The sequence below is a fragment of the Artemia franciscana genome, chromosome 7 (assembly GCF_032884065.1).
Source record: "Artemia franciscana chromosome 7, ASM3288406v1, whole genome shotgun sequence".
Classification (NCBI taxonomy): domain Eukaryota; kingdom Metazoa; phylum Arthropoda; class Branchiopoda; order Anostraca; family Artemiidae; genus Artemia; species Artemia franciscana.
In genome coordinates, this window is record NC_088869.1 from 52,211,968 (window position 1) to 52,229,178 (window position 17,211).

General features: G+C 34.5%; 1 protein-coding gene across 2 annotated transcripts in view; it reads left to right on the top strand.

Moving 5' to 3' along the window:
• Positions 1-4,085: 4,085 nt before the first annotated feature.
• LOC136029446 (delta-like protein 4) overlaps positions 4,086-17,211 on the top strand; it is a 65,777-nt gene continuing 52,651 nt past the window's right edge. For both annotated transcript variants that reach the window (XM_065707857.1, XM_065707858.1), the window contains exon 1: positions 4,086-4,240. The gene's annotated coding sequence lies outside the window, so the exon portion shown is untranslated. The remainder of the gene's footprint in view (positions 4,241-17,211) is intronic.

A 17,211-nucleotide genomic window follows, 5' to 3' on the forward strand; every position in this document is an offset into this window, starting at 1 on the left:
GAATAGAGGGCAATCGGCCCCCTTCCTAAACCTATCCTTCCCCGAAACATATCCGATCGAAATTTTTAGAGAGCTATTTTGTTCAGCCTTGTTGAAAGACCCAGTAATTATGTCTTTGCGGATGTCAACTTCCCCACAGTCCTCAGGACAAGGACAGGCAAATCGTTCATTTTTTACACATAGTATATGTTATTGAGAAAGTTATGCATATTTGAACCTTACTTTATAAGAAGATGAAGGGTGTTCAAGCGAGCCTTCCAGAGAATGTTGATCAGAATATTGAACTAAAACAAAACACGTTATGTGTATACGGATTGTCAAAAGGGTGCAACACAGGAAGAACTGAGTATATTAATTTAGAAAATTAAGGAACTGATAAGGGAGATGATCAAAAAGGCTGAGTTTGAATATTACCAATAGTACTACAACTACCACCACTATTACTATCACACTACTCCATTTACGTTATTAAGCGGAAATTTGAACTAAATCAAAGACCTTGTGTGCATGTACAAAGACCCTGTGTGCATTGTCAAAATAGCGTATCTCAAGAATTGATTTGTGTATTAAGTTGGAACTTTCAGAGAATACTTAAAGGGGAAGATCATCTCACCAAAAGGCAATATATTCTCACTACTGCTGATACTAATGTTAATGCTACATTTACTATTGTTATTACTCATACTACAACTATTTATACGGCTTAGAACATTGAGTTGAAACTTTCAAGAAGTATATGAACATACAGGTTATCAAAAGCATATTTCAGCAATCTCATAGCAATGGCTAATTGTATTAAGTTAAAATTTCCAGAACTTATGAGAGGGATGTTCTACTGACCAAAAGGCAATAGCTCAATACTGCTGTTGCTAGCAGTACTACCACCTTTAAATACTATTACTAGTAATATCAATACTACTGCTTTGACTTCTATTACAACTATGCCTACGGGTATGACGGTGGAATTTTCAGGATTTTTTTGAGGGGGGGGGGGCTGGTGGTGGGAGAGAAAAACTGAATCAGAACACGCCCTCTGTATGCAGGCTTTCAAAAGAGTGGAACAGCAATATCTTAGGAACAGTTTAGAGGGTGAAGTTAAAACTAACAGGGCTTGTTGTGAGGGATGTTGAATTAACCAAAGGAAAATATTTGCATCCTAATGCTGCTGATCCAACTCATACTACTGCTACTGTTACTATTTTTACAACTTCTATTACTACTGCTGCCACTAAAGCTTAGGTTACTACGGTTAACTCTACTGCTACTACAACTACTGCTGCTATTACAACTAAGGATATTAAGAAGACAATTTTGGGATATATAGAAATTGTATGGAACTAATCCGAAACAGACTATGCCCACACACGTTGTCAAGCGGATGCATTAGAAACGCTTCACGAACGGTTAATGTTAAGTATTAAGCTGAAACTTTCAGCGTGTGTTGAAGGGGATGTTGAAGAAACCGAAGGTGCTTTGCGTATACTGCTACTAATCCTGCTACAACTATTTCTACTGCGAAAGCTAAGGGTATTAAGGTGAAGCTTTTAAGGAATATTTAGGCTGATGTTGAACTAAATCAAAACAAATTATGAGCATGTGGACTTTCAAAAAGGTGACAGAGCAATATTTGAAGAACAACTTATATTATTAATTTAGAACTTTAAGGGTAAGTTGTGGGGGATTTGGAACTAGCCAGAAGACACTATAGGTATACTTTTAATAATACCACCCCAATTACTGTAACTAATGAAGATAAGGGTATTAAAATGAAACATTAAGTACTTTTAATTTAAATCTGAAAAATAAAATAAGTATCATTCCCAAGAGATTCTATCTATTCTCTTTTGACAACTTGGATAAACTTACACTCTTTTTATTTATTTAGATTGTAAGAGCAGAAGTATTAACAATAGTATCCCAAAAGTTTCAACTTAATGCCCCCAATCGTTCTCGACACATTGCCGAGGTGTCTTATTGGAACGTTTACAAGTATCAATTAAAAGAAAAAAAAACTGTACGCATGCAAGTTTTCAAAAGTGCATATAAACAATATCATAGGCAGCACCACTCTTTTATAGCTACAAATGTCTTTGACAGTTTTGAAGGAGCTAATTTGATTCAAAATTTAATGTTCTGGTACTCTTTCTAAGAGTAAAAGGAGATTGGAGGGCAAGCAGCCATCCTCAGAAGCCCATTTATTTCCCGAACGCATCCGACCAAAATTTTGAGACAGCTATATAGTTCAACATAGTAGAATGGTCTAACAACTATATTTTTAGAGGTATTAGGCATGTAAACCCCCCACAATTATGCAAGTAGCCCATTATGCTTTAAAACTAAATGTTACTTTAAAATAAACCAAAAGGCACTGTGTTTATGGTTGCCAATAAGACACCTCGGTAATTGAAAGTTCCCATCTCCACTCCTTCTCCCTCTAGAGGGCCCTGAAATTTGCCTACATGACAGGTCTAACTATTGAACTTTTTTACCTATTGAAATTTTGGCAAAACAACATTTTACCTTAATTTTCAGTTACCAGTTGCTTTTTCTCTGCCTTTAGTTCTGAAAATGCAATTCCTGTTATTTGAATAGAATTCTGAGCCATATCAATGTTTTTTTTTTCAAAATTTAGGAAATGTATTTGCATATCTTTAAAACCTTATAAATTGGGATTGAGCAAAGTTGTGAAGCTGAAAACAATTTTGTTGTACTTCATTTAAGCAAAAGATCTATTTTGTAAGGTTTCACTTTTATAACACACCTATTTTTAAAGTCATCAAAGGTCAGGGCCCTCTAGAGGGAGAAGGAGTGGAGATTTGTACTTCAAAATACCTTCCCTGGACATACTTTAGCCTGTAGACCCATACCCGAAAGTTTCATTTTCCTAACTTAACCCCTTTCTGAGATAGCAAGAAGTCACTTAACTAGAATTTTACCAAATTTTTATCTTGAAAGGTAAATTGGGGACTTTTTAACTTTTATTTAATTCAGTTGATTTTACCTGTTTTTGGTAAAGTTCTGGATGGCGGGTTTTCACAATCATTAGAATTAGTTGAATTAGATGAATGTATTTTCAGGAATGGATTATTACGCATATGTGGAGTTCTAAAAATACTTTAGCATAAGGAGCGAGGTATTTAGGAGATTAATACCTCGCTCTTTATGCTAAAATATTTTTGGTGATTTCAACTATTTATTCTACGGCCTTTCTGATTCAGGGATTATTCTTAAAGAATTGGGACAAAATTTAAGATTTTGTGTAAAGAGCGAGGTATTAACGAGGGGACAAACCCCCTCATATATATAATAAAAAAAAAAAAGAATATAAAAGTTTGTTACGTAAGTTAATTCTCAAGTTACGTATATTTTTTACTAATAAAAACGTTCGTTAAAAATTAAAAGTTCTAGTTACCTTTTTAAGTAACAGAAAAATTGGAGGGCAACTAGGCCTCCTTCCCCATCCCCTTGTTTCTCAAAATCATGTGATCAAAACTAAGAGAAAGTCATTTAGCCAAAAAAAAGAATTAAAATGCAAATTTCATTTTAATAATTTATGTGCGGAGAGCCAAAATCAAACATGCATTAATTCAAAAACGTTCAGAAATTAAATAAAAAAGGCAAGTTTTTTTAAATGAAAGTAAGGAGCGATACTAAAACTTAAAAGGAACAGAAATTACTCCGTATATGAAAGGGGCTTTTCCTCCTCAACGCCTCGCTCTTTACGCTAAAGTTTGACTCTTTCTCTTAACTCTACTTCTTAAAACAGTAAAAAACTTTAGCGCAAAGAGCGGGGCGTTGAGGAGGAAAAGCCCCTTTCATATACGGAGTAATTACTGTTCGCTTTAATATCGCTCTTTACTTTCATTTAAAAAAACTTGTTTTTTAATTTAATTACTATAATAACATCTATTTAAAAAAGCGAATTTTGCACCAAAATTATCTCGAATGCAATTCAGCATAAAAACGACATATTTGACATATATTAAGTATTAGTAAGCTTTCACCAACCGGAACTACACTTGTCTAAGTGGGGCTTTGTGACGTTATTTGAGGAAGCAGAAGTCTTGGCCTGTTGATGTCTACGAGAAAAACCTGCTTGCATAAGTACCTTGCCGTGCTCGTCATTACCCGTCAAATTCCTAGTATTTGACGCACTCCTTTGGGTTCTTTATTACTGTTAAAATTTGGTGTTGGATAAATTCCTTCCAAATGGATTTTTAGGATAATACGCCTGCTAAGAGTGAGTATTATTCTAGTCGGAAGTTGGTTATATTTTCGGGGATTATTTTTATATTTTAGCTATATTTTTCGGTATAACAGGGACAACGAAGCTATATAGAAAAGGAAAGTTAGACCCCTTTGATAATTTCTTCTGATTTTCAAATCACTCATCCAGCACTCCTTACAAATATAAAAGTCACTACCGTGACAATGGCAATAGTCCCTGGATTTTAGAATTGTGCTGATTTTATGGGTTTGTCAATATCTTTTGCCCTCATTAATCATCAAAATTGGGTTTGTAGTACCAAATAAACCCAATTTCAAAAACAACAACAAATATCGGCATATATCCTATGGCTAAATCTGACCCTATTAGTGGGAGGGGGTAAATTCGTTTATTCGGGGTGGGTAAGGCAGGAGGGGGTCCACATCCGAGGAGTCAGGAGGCATGGTATACCCTGTAGGAGAAAGAGTGTTGGGACATTTGCGTATCAGATAACCCTACTGAAGAGGTCTTAAGCTCCTATCTGCAAAAAAGTGGAATTTTTATTTTTTGCCGGAAGAATGATCACGGATATGTGTCTATTTGTTTTTGTGTTTGTTTCGTTTTTCTTCTCAGGGGTGATTGTATCGACCCAGTGGTTGTAGAATATCGCGAGAGGGCTTATTCTAACGGAAATTATAAGTTCTAGTTCCTTTTTTGAGTGACCAAAAAAACTGGAAGTCAAATAACCCCTCTCCCACGCTCAGTTTGTTCTTCAAAGCGACCCGATCAAAATCTTGAGATAGCCATTTAGTTCAACATAGTCAAAAAATCTAATAACTATGTCTTTAGGTGTAAAGACAGTTCCCAGGGGAAGGGCTGCAAGTTGTGAACTTTGCACATTGTTTACATGTAGTATTTGTTATAGGGAAGTATACAGTCATTTTTTAGCTGGAAGGGATGTGCTTGGGGGGGATTTGACGGGGGGGGGTGCGCTTGACGTTGACTGAAATTTCCACGAAGGAGGAAATTTCAACGCAACTATCTTTACGCTAAAGTTTGACTCTTTCTATCAACTTCAGTTTTTAAAACGGTAAAAAAAACTTTAGGATAAAGAGCGGGGCAGTGAGGAAGGAAAAGCCCCTTTCATATACGGAGTAATTTCTGTTCGTTTTAAGTTTTAACGTCGCTCTTTAATTTCAGTAAAAAAAACTTGTTTTTTTCATTTAATTCCTGAACGTTTTTGAATTAATGCATGTTTTGATTTTTGCTCTCCGCACATGAATAACTAAAACGAAATTTGCGTATAATTTTTTTTTTGGCTAAATGGCTTTCTCTTAGCTTTGATCGGACGATTTGGAGAAAAAAGGGGTAGGGGAGGAGGCCTAGTTGCCCTCAGATTTCTAGGTTACTTAAAAAGGCAACTATAACTTTCAACATTTTACGAACGCTTTTATTAGTAATAAATATACATAACTTACGAATTAACTTACGTAACAAACATCTATATTTGTATGTTTTTATTACGTACATGAGAGGGTTTGTCCCCTCGCTAATACCTATCTCCCTACACTAAAGCTTAACTTTTGTCCCAATTCCTTAAGAATGACCGCTGAATCGCAAAGGCCGTAAAATAAATAGTATTAAAAATACTTTAGCATAAACAGCAAGGTATTACAGGAGGAGATGAACCCCTCATATGCATAATAATTTCTGTACGTTTTAAGTTTTAATGCTGCTCCTTACTTTCAGTTTAAAAAAAGTCAGATTTATTTTTTTCATTGCTTTTTGTTTTAAGTAATGCTAAAATATCCTGCTAGAAATCCATGCTTCATGGAAATTCTCTTCCCCCATGACAAATCCCTCCAGGGAAAGATTCTTCCATGTAACCCCCTCCCCTCAGCCCCCCAACCAAAAATATCCTCCTGAAAAACGTCTGGACACTTCCCAATAGCATATGCGGAGCAAAATGGCTATCTCAAAATTTTGATCAGTTGACTTTGGGAAAAAATGAGCGTGGCAAGGGGCCTAATTGCCCTCTAATTTTTTGGGTAACTCTTTTTGGTAGTGAGACATTCTCACTACCAAAAACTCTTGACATTCTAGGACCACTGGGTCGATACGATCACCCCTGAAAAAAAGACACCCTTGATCTGGCCAAAAAAAGAAGAAATTCCACATTTTGTAGATATGAGCTTGAAACTTCTGCAGTAGGGTCCTCTGATACGCTGAATGCGATGGTCTGATTTTCGTTAAGATTCTACTTTTAGGGGGTGTTTCATCCTGTTTTCCAAATAAGGCAAATTTCCTCAGGCTCGTATATTTTGATGGATAAGACTAAAAATGATAAAACTTTTATATTTAAAATCAACATAAAAATTTGATTCTTTTGATGTATCCATGAGTTTCGTTTACTATTGAGCCGGGTCGCTCCTTACTACAGTTCGTTACCACATACTGTTTGATAATGAATGCCCAGAAAATCTGAATAATTCTTGACAGCATTGGGATAAAAACCTTGCATTGATTAAAACAGGCCAAGGATGTCAATCGGAGAAAGAAAATTGACACCTAGAGTTAGAAAATTACCTTCCTCTTTGTTTTTTTGTTTAAAAAAAGATCATACAAAAATTACACAAAGATTTGTTTCTTATTTATATCAGGGTATGGGGGTATACGTTTCCGGAAGGGTGGAGGGTACAATGAATATCATTTCTAATTCTAAAATTCCCTTCACCAAGCGAAGTTTGGTTCCCTAGTACTACATGTTTAAACTGATAACAATAGAACCATTTATAAAAGAAATATGCATACATTTTATATGCATATAAAATTTCTAAATGTGAGAAAAATGTATATATATATATTGTTTGAATTCACCTTATCCTACTTGCGGCAGACATTTCGTGCAGTATTCTGTTACATTAGACAAATATCCCACAAATAGAGTTGGCGTTTCTTAAAATGCGGCTGATCTTAATCATAATCTTTACTTCGTTTATGCCAATCCTTTTTTTGGAGATGGCTAAATGAAATATATGGAAAAGTGAACATAGTGAAATTTGCCTTTACAAATAGAGACAAATCTTCATTTATGGGTTAGTATATGAATCCAATACGTAAAGAATAGGACGCCATAAGCACTTGCTAAGCATTTCGATTGCAAATAAGAGAATTTAGGGCATTATTGGAGTTTCGATTAAAATTTGACAATAAAAATTAAAACAAATAAATGATACCTGGAGTCAATTCCCCCTCCTAACTTCTAGCGAATTCCTGCATCAAATTACAACAGACTTGATCTGTCTAGTTATAGTGTGAATATTATCGTAAAAAACAATAGGTCTTATTTTCTTTTTCAATGATTTCTTTTTCTTTCATAAAATTATATTCAATGTATATTTACCTTTTATTTTTCAATTTTCAGTGATTCCATTTCTGTTCTATTTGCATATGTAAAGAGTACATTCATATCCACTTTTGAAAGTTTTAAAGCAAGAAAACCTTGCTTGAATTGATGATTTTTAGGATATAAAAGAATTTTCAAATATGAGAAAAACAAATTAACCCGAGTAAACGTGCGAAACGGGAAGTGTAGAACATTTTACTATTTTTTTCATTAACTAGGCTCACCTATTTTTTGGACGATAAGGCTCAGGAGTCTAGGGTGTGGAATGTAGTAAGGAGCGACCCGGCTCAATAGTAACCAAAACTTAAAAAAATGGATATTTTGATATCAATAGTTACATCAGAAGAATCGCATTTTAATGCTGATTTTAAATATATAATTTTTTATCAAGTTTAGTCTTACCCATCAAAAGTTACGAGCCTGAGAAAATTTGCCTTATTTTAGAAAATAGGGGGAAATACCCCATAAAAGTCATACGATCTTAACGAAAAACACACCATCAGATTCAGTGTATAAGAGAACCCTATTGCAGAAGTTTCAAGCTCCTATCTACGAAAATGTGGAATTTTGTATTTTTTGCCAGAAGGCAGATCACGGATGTGTGTTCATTTGTTTGTTTGTTTTTTTGTTGTTTTTTGTCCAGGGGTGATCGTATCGACCCAGTGGTCCTAGAATCTTGCGAGAGGGCTCATTCTAAAGGAAATGAAAAGTTCTAGTGCCCTTTATAAGTGACCAAAAAAATTGGAGGGCACCTAGGCCCCCTCCCACGCTAAATATTTTCCCAAAGTCAACGTATCAAAATTCTGAGATAGCCATTTTATTCAGCGTAGTCAAAACACCTTATAACTATGTCTTTGGGGACGACTTACTCCCCACAGTCCCCGTGGGAGGGGCTACAAGTTACAAACTTTGACCAGTGCTTGCATATAGTAATGGTTATTGGGAAGTATACAGACGTTTTCAGGGGGGATTTTTTGGTTGGGGGAGGGATTGAAAAGAGGGGGATATGTTGGGGGAACTTTTCATCGAGGAATTTGTCATGGGTGAAGAAAATTTCCATGAAGGGAGCGCAGGATTTTCTAGCATTATTAAAAAAAAACAATGAAAAAATAAATATGTAAAGTTTTTTCAACTGGAAGTAAGGAGCAGCATTAAAGTTTAAAACGAGCAGAAATTATTACGCATATGAGGGGCTCACCTCCTCCTAATACCCCGCTGTTTACGCTAAATTATTTTTAGTGATTTCAACCATTTATTCTACGGCTTTTGTGATTCAGGGGTCATTCTTAATGAAGTGGGACAAAATTTAATCTTTAGTGTAAAGAGCGAGGTACTGACGAGGGGGTGAACACCTCATATATGTAATAAAAACATGAGATTATAAAAGTGCGTTACGTAAGCTAATTTATAAGTTACGTTTATCTTTTACTAATAAAAACATTCGTAAAAATTAAAAGTTGTAGTTGCCTTTTTAAGTAACCAAAAAATCACAGGGCAACTAGGCTTCCTCCACCGTTCCCTTTTTTCTCAAAATCATTCGATCAAAACTATGAGAAAGCCATTTAGCCAAAAAAAACTTGCAAATTTCGTGTTAATCATTCCTCTGCGGAGAGCCAAAATCAAAACATGCATTGATTCAAAAACGTTCAGAAATTAAATAAAAAAAACAAGTTTTTTTTTAGCAGAAAGTAAGGAGCGACATTAAAACTTAAAACGAACAGAAATTACTTCGTATATGAAAGGGGCTGCTTCAAAATCAACGCCCAGCTCTTTACGCTATAGTTTTTTTACTGTTTTAAAAAGCAGAGTTGAGAGAAAGAGTCAAACTTTAGCGTAAAGAGCGGGGCGTTGATGAGGAAGCAGCCCCTTTCATATACGAAGTAATTTCTGTTCGTTTTAAGTTTTAATGTCGCTCCTTACTTTCAGCTAAAAACTTGTTGTTTTATTTAATCTATTAATAAATGGGTACCGTCAGGGAAGAGCCAGGGTAGGGGCAGTACTTCCTCCGTGGGGAACAAGAAGACATTGAAAAAACCTATATAAAAAACAGAACAAGAAATACTCCCATGTACACACTGAAAGAAGCGAAAGTCTTGGTGCTTTGTCACCCCCAACCCTACTGAGAAAATTCCCTGATAGTGCTCTTTTTACGTCTTTCAATATTTCTTTGTGCACCTTTAAACAGATAAATTAATCAAAATAGAAACTTGAAATTTTTGCAAATTATATTTGGATCAGGAGAATGGCTATAGAACAGAGAAAACCCACTGAAAATTCATTGACCAGAAGTTCCTAAATCAATGTTGTGTTTAGATTCTGGATGAAACTCTGAACCTAAGGATATACATTTGTGGCATATCTATCTTATTATTGAGTTATCGCAAATATATTCCAGATTGATATGCAAACCACTTTATATATTCCTCATTTAATTAAGATTTATTCTTTGTATAGTTTTGCTTTGTATAACATAAAGCCTGTTTAAACTCACTTTCTTGTTCTTTCTCCAATATGGAGAAAATAACTGCTCAAAAAAAGGTGGCTTGACATCGCAAACCGTTTACGAAACACAGTTTAGGGTAATTATCAATTCACCCCGTTTTGACAAGTAGTAGCACAATATTAGCACATGACGCAACATAAGAAAACTGAAGTTATTTTGAAATTATTTTATTTCATTGGCTTCAGTTTTGAACATTCAATTCCAGTCATTTGAGTTTAAATTTAAACCATATTAATGAGTTATTCTTGAGGTATTATGGAAATACAGTTCTCGTCATTTCAGTTGTAAATTAAGCCATATCAATGATTTGTTTTGTTGAGAGGGGGTGGGGGGGGGCTTTTTAATAGCAATGGTTAAAGTATAAGGGCAATTAGAATGAGGGAAAATGGAGAATTTAATTGAAAGGTAGTTAGAAATAGGAAGGGGGTAAACTTGTTTTCAGGACTTTGCAATGGGAACTTTTTATTTTAAGACAATTCAAATTCATTAAGGTTATATTGTCAGAGAGGACATAGTGGGTGAATTTTTTAAGAGGGGAGGAAGAGGGAGCTGGGGTGCTTAATAAAATTGATTCCACTATAAGAATGGGAGAAAGAGAGACTCTGCGGATTATGTCTTTCCCAAAGATCACAAGTCATAGGAAAACAAACTTGAGGTACAACCAACATTTGTTTGTATTCTATTTTTATTCTAGATCGATACAAGTTCATAAAAAGTAAACAAAAGTCCAAGCACTTGGGCAGGTCTCAAAACATTGGGACTGTTATAGTGGGTGGGGAATGAATGACGATCTGTTCAACTATATTGTGAATATCGCTACGTGAATACTACAATACAATCAGCCGCTGAACTCTATTAGACCCCATAAGTCATTGATGAACTTATTCAAAGATTTCGAAGCTACTCTAATGATATTTTTGAAGTCATCGATTTAGATGTGATATGCAATAATTGGCTAAATCCATAAAAAAAGCAAGATATTATCCATCGAATATTGAAACAGCAAGCCCAATTATACAAAATATATCAGTAGTCAACAGTCAAGCTCATACTAGTGTGTAATCTGTAAGCACAAAAGAGTTTTGTGACTCATTTCTCAATGATTCAGATGCTATTTATGAACAAATTGATATGGATGCAAAATGTCAGAATCTACCCCCTGCAGAGAGAAATGGCACTCTGGTCCTTAAGATATATGTCACAACTTAATTGCAGGAAGGAAACATGAAAGAGACTTCGAAATAATAAAAAAAAAAGAAAAACATCAACTAATATTTTATGGGAGTCTATGGAATAATAATTCCTTATTGCATGTCTGGGACTGTACAAACATTCCGTTGATGCGTGTCTGACTTATAAAAACTGTTCACGTGTCTCTGAACCTTGAAAAAAATATCCTCCATTGTCTTGAAATGAAAAATAAAGTCCTGAACCAATCACAAATTGCCACGGGTGAGCCACAGAATACCATTGTCTGGGAACTATCATGGGACATCACATGGCTTGGGGTGTCCACTTATACAACACACCCTCCTATGCGTACGTTTTATTTGCAAAAAGAAAAGTAAAGTAAGCTAAAACATGTTTATTGCTTAAATATATTCAACAAAGAAATAATATTTGGAAAAAATTTATATATTTACATAATATAAAACAACGTTTAAAGGTCACTATTACACATCCAAAAATGATGATTCCATAATAATGGTTTAGCTTTAGCATAGTTTTTATCAAGCCGTATAAGTTTAACATTCTTATGTATTTGTTTAGGTGTCTACTGTGCATAGTATCTCACTTCATATTCAGGCCGATGATATATCCCGTCAAAATCTTAGGCAGTCAAATTCTTCTAAATCAAACAGTGGAACATTAGGTTCACATTTTTCAATTAGAATTTTGTCTGTAGGAATATTACATTTAACAAATAATATCTTGACTCAAAAAAATTTACACATTTCCTTCACTTCTTCCTAAACTGTCTTCAGTTCCGTACCACTTTCATAATAAGGATTAATCGCTTTTGCTTCATATGGTGCAATGTAGAGCCTCACAATCGTCTATTGTGTTCATTCATATTGTATTTAACTTCCAATGGTAACAGTCAATTTCTTTACCATGTTCTTCTAGCAATAAAAATGCTGCTTCAAAAATAATACCACAAGATTAATGTTTTAGCCCAAAAAGTTCCGTATCGAACAGTCCAACAATATTGTAGTCTTTTTTACTTGATCCTAAATCTGATGAATTCAAACACTCTAGAAATAATGATATTACAATGATTTTTCCAAACATTTTATCTAAATTTCCAAGGCTAGAGACATCAATTGTGCGACTATCTTGACAGCCCATTAGAAGCACGTAACAGGTTTTTCCAAACACTTTAACAGCCATTAAGAAGCATGTGGTTGCATTGCAGCACGTACTCCTAAAAGTATGTGTACAATATGTTAGACTTTCAGCGTAGAAAATGGTAATGGTAAAAGTTAGAAAGACAAGGTGTTGTACAGTCACCTGATTTTTGTCTTACTAAAATTTCCCTCTCCCTTAATGGGCTCCTACTCCCTAAGGATTCTTCCATGTGCGGAAACATTAATTGCACAATAAGTTTTATAACTTGAATTATTGTAAATTTGACACATAAATTGTGAAGGAAAAACAGAAGCCATTGTTCAGTTATAAGGATTTGTTCCGAGAATAGCTCATTCTACTACACAGGGAGGGGGGGGGTCTCCTAGCTCCTTGTTGAAATTTCAATTGTTTGTGAATTTTATAGAACTTTTTTTTAAATTATCAAATATTTATTTTTGTTACTGACCTCATAGGGAAATTTCTCTGTAGGAGTCTGGCTCGCCTCCTTCAGACTTCATTTTTTTTTTTTTTTTTAGTGAAGCTGTTTGTCAATAATTGAAAGCTGATCTTAAACAAACTTACGTAGATATCCATAAAATATTAGTTAATGTTTTTTTTTTTCAAAGTCTCTTTCACGTTTCCTTCCTGCAGTAGTTGTGAGATAAATTATTTGAGACAAGAGTGCCCCTTCTATCTCGAGTAGGTTGATTCAGACATATTTCATGCAAATCAATTTGTTCAGAAGTTGCATTTGAATCATTGAGAAATGAGTCAATAAGCTCATTTCTTCTAACAGACAACACACTATGAGTATGAGCATGAGTGTTGACTGCTGAAAATTTTTTCCTAGTGGGCTTTCTGTTTCAGTATTCGATGGATTATACCATGCCTTTTTGAATGGTTTTAAGTGATTATTGCATATCACATCTAAATCAATCTCTTAAAAATATCATTAGACTCCCTCAAAATCTTTGTATAAGTTTGTCAATGACTTATGGGGTTTCGTTGACTTCAGCGGTTGATTGCATTGCAGTATTCACGGATGTGGTATTCACATTATAGTTGAACAGATCGTCATGCATTCCCTACGAGCCTATTGCAATCCCAATTTTTTTTCAACTGCCCAAGTGCTTGGTCTTTAGTTTTTTTTATGAATTTCCATCGGTCTAGAATAAAAATAAAATATATCAGAACCAAATTATTTGATACAAGTGTACATAACTTATTTTTGAGACTTAGAAAATCTCTTCAAATTTTTATGTTCTGAAACGCTAACACACGAAAAAATGTTTTTGTAGCTCAAGATTGCTTCGTCTATGACTCATGTCTTATGGAAAGACATGACCCGCGGAGTCTCTCTTTCTCCCATTCTTATAGCGGAATCATAGTTATTAAGCACTCCAGGTCCTCCTTGCCTCTCCTCTTACAAAGTTTACCCACTATTTCTTCTCGGACAATAAAACACCAAAATAATTTTCGTATACTGTCACCAGTGTTATTAAAGAGCCCCCTCTCCCAATAAAAATCATTGATATGGCTTGAATTTCAACTGAAATGACAAGAATAGTGTTTCCATGCTACCTCAAGAACAACACATTGATCAGGTTTAAATTTCAACTCAAATGACTGGAATCATATTGTCAAAACCGAAGCCAATGACATAAAATAATTTCGAAAAAAACTTTAGTTTTCTTAATTTGAGTCATATATTTAAACTTTAAACTATACTGCTACTTGCCAGGACCGGATTAATTTATAATTACCCTAAGATGTTTTTTGTAAAAGGTTTGCAATGCCAAGCTACCTTTTTTGAACAGTTACATTCTCTATATTGACGAAAGAACAAGAAACTGAGCTTAAATAAACTTTATGTTAAATAAAGTGAAATTATATAAAAAATAAATCTGCCTTAAATGAGGAATATATAAAGTGGTTTCCATCTCAAACTCATATAGTTTTGCGATAACTCACTAACAAGACAGGTATGTCATAGCTTCATATCTTTACGTTAAGAATTTCATCCTGAATCCAAACATAACATTCATTTAGGAACCCAATTAATAGATTACCAATGTAATAGAAAGGTGGGGATGGTGGTAAAGCATATAGTTCAAAATATATGGATAATTCTTTCTGGGAAAAACTATATGATCTTACAGTCTACGATAATTCATTATAATAACTAAGTAATTTATAAATGCGCATGTAAATAGTAGTACCGCTATAACGATGTTTTATTTAGGTATAATCACCCCTATTTAGATATAATCAAACAACAAAGGGTTGCTACTCCCTTCCTGGACATGGTTAGCTAGTGAACCATCAGTAAATTAAATACAGTTAATGATATTATAACTAGGTTAGGCAAAGAGATCAGGGGTTACTGGCAAATCTATAGCCAGTTCTCTGGGCATCATATAGCTATTGTGGAGGGGGGATGGTGGGGTAATTTGACTGTTCATATCATGGAAGGTTTTTAAGAACGTTATTCAGAATTGCCATATTTGACATTGTTGAGTAAAAAAGTGTTAAATCCAGTGTTTCATTCACTTGCCCCACCGGCTCTCAATTGATGGGATCTGAGGGTATTTCGTTGTCTCTTTCTTACAATGTTATTTATTATGTATGATACAATAAAAATACTAACCGCCTTCGAAGCAACATTCATAATCGAAAATCCTTTTCTGAGACATAAGAATTTCACCGTATATAGGACACTTCCAAGGCTATGAAAATACAGACAAATATGGCAATAGTTTGCTCGATCACTTCTCGGACCATCTTAAAATAAGAAATCGTTAGGTCTCGCATATTTGCAAAAATTCCACATTAAAATGAAAAATTGACATGTTTTTCTAGGGGAGAAACTTTTGAATAAAATGTGAATTTGAATACATCATAAGAATAGAATAAACTTGACGAAGACGATTTTTTCAACCATTAGCAGTCTCAGTAATCAAACAGTTCGCGGTGACGAACTGTAAGTAGGGAGCGACTCGGCTCAATAGTAACCGATACCTTAAAAACAGAATTTCGATATCAATAGACACATCAAAATAATCAGCTTATTATGCTGATTGCAAACATGTGAGATTTATCGAGTTTAGTATTACCCAAACGAATATGTGTCGATCTATAAAAAGAATTGGCGTCTTATGCTGATTACAAATGTATAAGGTTTATCAAGTTCAGGGTTACACATCAAAAGCTACGAGCCTGACAAAATATATCTGATGTTCGAAAAAGCGGGAAATGTGTCCCAAAAGCCAAGAAATCTTAATTAAAATCAGACCATCACATTCAGCGCATTAGAGAACCACGCTTTAGAAGTTTCAAGCTCCTATATAAAAAAATGTCTTATTTGCATTTTTTTTTTGTCAGAAGAAATGTCACGGATGTGTGTTTATTTGCTTTTGTTGTTGTTTTTGTTAGTATCACAATAATGCTCCTAGTATATCGGGAGAGGGTGTGTTGGAACGTAAATTAAAAGATCTAGTGTCATTTTTAAGTGATCTAAAAGATTGGAGAGGAAACTAACCCCCCTCCCAGGTCCCATTTTCCCAACGTTGTTTGATCAGAATTTTGAGATAGGCATTCTGTTCAATATAGTTGAAAGATCCAACAACTATGATTTTAGAGGTAAAATGACCACCTGTAATTTCTAAAATTAGCTAATTGTTTACGTGCAGTACTTATTACAGTGAAATATACAGACAATTTTTGAGAGTTTTTTTTGTGCTTGAGGTGGACTACCATGAAGAGAATTTCCTTGGGGAGGTAAATTCCCAGGGTATAACTATCCAGGGTAAATTTTTATAGTGGGGGGGTTTGACAGAATTCCTATACGAAATTCTTTTTATTTGTCTCATTTTCTCATTTTCTTTATATGTGGAGACTGTTATGGGGGTATTGTCCTGAGGCTATTTTCTGCGTGTTTGGAAATCCAGGATAAATTTCCACCGAATTGGGGTTTCCAGGATGATTGGGAAAACGATTAGAAATGAAAGCATTACGATTAGAAAGTATGCTAAGGAGATTTTTCAGACCGAATCCTCCACAACCTCAGAGGGAATTTATGGGGGGCTGTATTTTACAGGTTGGAAATTTCCACAGTTTTCCCGTGAGTAGAGGGAATTTGTCAAGGATGGCGAGCCAGATTTATTGACGTTACTTCAGAAATTAAATTAAAAAAAAAAAAATTACAACTGAAAGTAAGGAGCATCATTAAAAATAAAAATAAACAAAAATTATTCTGTATAGTAAGGGTTTACCCCTCAACCAATTACCTTGCTCTTTACGTTAAAGTTTGACTGTTTGTTCCAATTTTTTAAGAACAGCTCCAGAAACACAAAAGCCTTTTCATTAGAAAAGGGGGCTTCTTTAAAATGCTAGAAACTGTATCATAAAGAGCAAGGTATTCAAGAGAGGGGCAACCCTTCATATAAGGAGCCCCTTGAGTTTTATTGTTCCTCCTCACTTTCAATTGTAAAACTTATTTTTTTATTTAATTTTTATTCTGATGCCAGCTTGGGAATATAGACTTTAACCGGTGGCCAAAGATCTAGGGCCCTTTTTAAGTGATCTAAAAGATTGGAGATGAAGCCAATGAGGCCAATTATGCCAATAAGATACTGAAGCCAATCAAGTTTTGTAAGTACGTAAGTTTATTTATAATCCGCAATAATACAAAATTAAATGCGGAGTAAAGAACAGAAAATAATAGAACCCGCAAGGAAATACGAACGA